Source organism: Rhinopithecus bieti, unplaced genomic scaffold (genome assembly GCF_001698545.2).
Source record: "Rhinopithecus bieti isolate Rb0 unplaced genomic scaffold, ASM169854v2 scaffold_63361, whole genome shotgun sequence".
Classification (NCBI taxonomy): domain Eukaryota; kingdom Metazoa; phylum Chordata; class Mammalia; order Primates; family Cercopithecidae; genus Rhinopithecus; species Rhinopithecus bieti.
The window spans coordinates 1-5,067 of NW_016824163.1; the positions used below are offsets into that span (position 1 = coordinate 1).

The 5,067-nt window shown below is 38.0% G+C and overlaps 1 pseudogene; it reads right to left on the bottom strand.

The window, feature by feature from the left end:
* Positions 1 to 247: 247 nt before the first annotated feature.
* Positions 248 to 601, bottom strand: LOC108522044 (60S ribosomal protein L23a pseudogene; annotated as a pseudogene).
* Positions 602 to 5,067: the final 4,466 nt, after the last annotated feature.

Sequence of the window (5,067 nt, forward strand, 5' to 3'; positions counted from 1 at the left end):
TTGTGATCCGCCCACCTTGGCCTCCCAAAGTGCTGGGATTACAGGTGTGAGTCACCGTGCCCAGCCAACAAACAAGTTTCTATTCTGCTTGAGTGCTTACAAGAAGCTAATATTATACTTATTAGATAATTAGAATCAAATCTATAAGCTTTAAGATTTTAAGTTGTCATTCTTTTGAAGAACATTATTTCCTTTTTTTATGGTGAAAAGTTATACATCTATTTAGAATCAGCTAGCTGGACTCAGTTTAGAAGATCCCAAGTTTGTTGGCAACATCCAAAGCATCGTAATCAGGAGCCAGTGGAACGTATGACTTCTTCTCTCCATCAGGCCAAATCAGGAAGTTGACCATGGCCACATCCACATTCCAGAGCTTCTTCACAGTCTGTTTGATCCGGTGCTTGTTGGCTTTAACATCAACAGTGAACACAAGCATGTTGTTGTCTTCTATCTTCTTCATGGCTGACTCAGTGGTCACTGGAAACTTGATGATAGCATGGTGGTCCAGCTTGTTTCTCCAGGGGGCGCTCTTCCCAGGATATCTGGGCTGCCTCCAGAGTCGCAGTGTCTTGGGTGTGGTGGTTGCACGCTCCTGGCTCATGGCAACCTCTGCCTTCTGGGTTCAGGCGATCCTCCTGCCTCAGCTTCCCAAGTAACTGGTATTACAGGTGCCCACCACCACGCCAGGCTAATCTGGTATTTTTAGTAGAGACAGGATTTCTCCATATTGATCAGGCTGGTCTCGAACCTGAGGTCAGCAGGTTCTCTTTCCAGGTCTCCTCTGTTGTTTCTGACATTTGTGGTTGCACTCAGCAGGGAGAAACACACCCATGTTGCCTGCCCACGGCAGACAGCCTCATGCAGGTTGTGGTGCTTTGCTGTTGAAAATATTCTTCAGATTTTGTGGATTTTAAATTCCCTAATTTTATTTTTATTTTTGAAGGATGTATATGACAGGTATTGAATTTTATTCTAAGCAGTTATTTTCTTTCAGCACTTTAAATGTTTTATTTCTTTGAATTTTATTCAAATATTGTTTCTGCCGTTTCCTCTATGGAGACTCCAGTGACACACCTGGTGGACATTTTCCTGGATTTGTATATCTCTTATCCCCCTTTCTCTATTATCATCCTCCGTTTTTCTCTCCATATTTCACTCAACACATTTTCCACTGACCTGTCAGCCCATTCATCTGTCACTTCTCTTCTAAATCAGCTGTTGTCTTCGTCAATTACATTCTTATCTTCGGTTATGTATTTTTCACTTCCAGATGTTCTCACTTGATTCTTATTTATAGATTCTAGTTTGACATAAAAAGTGTTCAACATTTCCTGGATGTATTCATACTAGTTATTTTAAATTAAATTCTAGTAACATCATCATTTGCATCATTTTTTGGTTTTTCTTTCTCAGTCTTTGTCTTTTTGTCCTATTTACTGGCATGCCTGGTAATGTTTTATTGAATAGCAGAAACTAGGTACACAAAATATTTAGAGGCACTGGTGGAGGTTATCATTCTTTAAGACATCCTTTTTCTCCCAAAGGCAGAGAGTCTTTCACCAGCCGAGTCTGTGTTTAGGGCATTTTTAGGATTGGTCTGTTTCCACTTACTTGTGGGGTGTAGTTCTTGCTGAACTGAAAACCTTGGGAATTTGGCAATGCAGCTGTTCTCACTGCATCTCGGAATCTCCAGACACTGAGTGTCTTTTCCAGAGCATTATCCCATCAGTGCTAGTTTCTGCTTGATGGTTTCCCTGAAACACAACATAAAACAAAACAAAACAGAAAAGTAATAGGAAAGAACTTAGAGTTACTGAAGAAGGTTTTATATGCACCTTCTTCTATAGAAGGATTTTATTAGGTGAGAACAGTCAAAACTTGTTTTCTAAGCATATGGTTTTATTAGAAGGACACCTTAACTCCAACTCTTATAATCAGAAATTATCAAAGTTAAAATATACAATGGTTTTAAAGAAAATTTTATTGGAAATTATGCATGCAAAAGCCATGAATCCATGGTAATACAAATTAACTTATGTCACACATACTGGAGAGTGTTAATAATACATCAAATGAAACAATGTTTTTCCCCGGTATTTCTTATTGTGGTAAAATAAACATAACATTATATTTGCCATGCTGATCACTCTCAAGTGTACAGTTAAGTTATACTAAATACATCGGAGAAGTGCAACCACAGTTTATCTCTGTAATGCCTTTTTTTTTGAGACGGAGTCTCTCTGTGTCACCCAGGTTTGAGTGCAGTGGCACAATCTCAGCTCACTGCAACCTCTGCCTCCCGGGTTCAAGCAATTCTCCTGACTCAGCCTCCTGGGTAGCTGGGACTACAGGCACCTGCCACCACACGCAGCTAATTTTTGTATTTTTAGTAGAGACTGGGTTTCACCATGTTGGCCAGGATGATCTCAATCTCTTGACCTCATGATCCACCCGCCTTGGCCTCCCAAAGTGCTGGGATTCTGTAATGCTTTTTAGCTTGCAAAACTGAAACTTATACCCATTTAACAATAATGATACATTTTCCTCTCCCCAAGCCCCTGACAGCCACCCTCTGCTTTCTATCTCTCTGCATTTGAGTACTTTAGGTACCTCATATATGTGTAATCATACAGCATTTGTCTTTTTGCAACTAGCTTATTTCATTTAGCATAATGTCCTTCATGTTCATACATACTGTGCTATGTGTCAGAATGTTTCAAGACTGAAGAGTATTTCATTATATATATATATAAAAATATGTATCTGCAAACAGCACATATTGCTTCTCCATTCATCCATTGATGGACACTAGGTTTGCGTCCACATTTTAGTTACTGTGCGTAATGTTGCTATGAAGGCAGATGTAAAAAATCTCTCCCAGAGACCTGCTTTCAGTTCTTCTGTGTTTACTTGGAGGAGAAACTGCTGGACCATATGGCAGTTCCCTTTGCATTTTTCAGATATTTCCAGGCTGTTTTCCACAATGGCGGCATCATTTTTCATTCCCACCAACTGGGCACAAGGGTCTAAATTTCTCCACATCCTCATAAATACTTTCTCTGTTCTTTTCTCTTTCCTTCTTTCTTTCCTTTCAGTAGTAGCTATTCAAATGGGTAGAATATATTGCTGTAGTTTTTATGTGCATTTCCCTTAAGATAATGAGGCTAGGCATCTTCTCGTGTTTTCATCAGCCGTTTGTATGTCTTCTTTGGAGAAATGTCTATTCAAGTCTTGCCCCCAAATTGGATTGTTTGGTTTTTCGTTGTTGGGTTTTAGGAGTTCTCTATACATTCTGGATATTAATCCCTTATCAGGTTTATGATTTGCAATTGTTTTCTCTTGTTTTGTGAGTTGCCTTTATACTCTATTGATATTGTCTCTTGATGAATACATTTAAACAGTTTATGAAATCCAATTTGTCCTCTTTTGTGTGCCTTTTTTGTTGTATCTAATAAATTACTGTCAAATTCAATGCCATAAAGCTTTTTCCCTGTGTTTCTTTCTAAATGTTTTATAGTTTTAGGTATTACATTTAGCTCTTAAACACAATACTATTTTAAAACTAAATTAAAATCAAAATCAAAACAAAATATTGTTCAAAATAGTTGTCCAAAGAAAATGAAATACCTAGGCATAAGTCTATCTAAACCTGTACTATACACTGAAAATTACAAAATGCTTGTAAAATAAACTACAGATGATCTGAATAAATGGAGAGACATACCATCTTCATGAATTGGAAAACTCAGTAGAAAAAATTGACAACAAAGCTGGCAATTCTCTCTATATGATCTATAGGCTTAACACAATTTCTATCAAAATCTCAGGTTATTTTTGTAGATTTACAAATAAATTTATTTTAAAATGTATTTGGAAAGTCACAGGACCTATAAGAGCAAAAACAATTTGAAACAAAAAAGTATAAAGATGGAAGAATCGATCTACCTGCTTCTAAGGTTTACTGTGTGAGCATATGTGTGTAAATGTGTGTTTGTGTGTGTGCATACTCAGTATATATAGTCTGATGTTGGCAGAGAGATAGACACATAGCCCAATAGAGCAGAATACAAATATAGCCAAATGATTTTTGACAAAGATCCAAAATCAATTTAATGAAGGAAGAAAAACCTTTGCAACAAATGGTGCTGGAACAATTATTTATCCACAGGCAGAAACCAGAAACAAGACAACAAAACAAAACACACTAAAACCTTATACTTCATGCACAAGTTGACACAAAATGGATCAGACACAGAAGTGTAATCCGTAAAACTACAAAACTTTTAGGAAAAAAAGACAGGAGAAAGTCTTTGGTACGCAAGGTGAGGTCAAGTGTCCTCAGACTTGACGTCAAAAGTATGAAACATAAAAGGAACTGTTGATACATTGGACCTCATTGGCCTGGCACAGATACCTTTATAGTTTATTCATTTCTCATGATCAGTGCTAGTTTCTCACGGATAGTCCCCCACTGCCACCAAAACATGAGCTCTGTAAGGGCAGGGGTCTTTTTGTTCCTTTGTTCTGAGGTGCACCTCAGACATCTAGAACACTTCCTAGCCTTGCATGGGAATATACTAAATAGAAGCTGAATCAAGTAAATGAGGGGTTATTCCCTGGAAAAGAGTAGCTGGTACCCTTCCTGTGTTCTGGATGTGCTGTTCTCACAGAACACGTGTGGCTCTTTTCTTTCCAAATCACTATCAGTGATGTTATTGCACTTTCTAAGAATTGAGGGAGTTATAAACATCGTTCCTTTGAGAATATTGGCTCAATTTCCCATGAACATATCAGTAGGTAGAGGTAAGTGCTTTAGTGAAGTAAAAACGTGTTTGAATAGATTGTTTTATGTTACTTTAAAAATCTGGCTGATGAAATAACACGTGTGTGGAAGGCATGGCCCAGGGAAGTTCAGGAGTCACTGCATCCCCCCACGTTCCTACAGAAGGAGGACGGAGGGTCTACGGCCACACTGTGGGGATACCATGCATCGTGACGTGGAACTTCTGGCAAGTTTGTTAAGTGCAAAATTATTCCTTTAGAGTTATACTTTATTTTAATTTATCT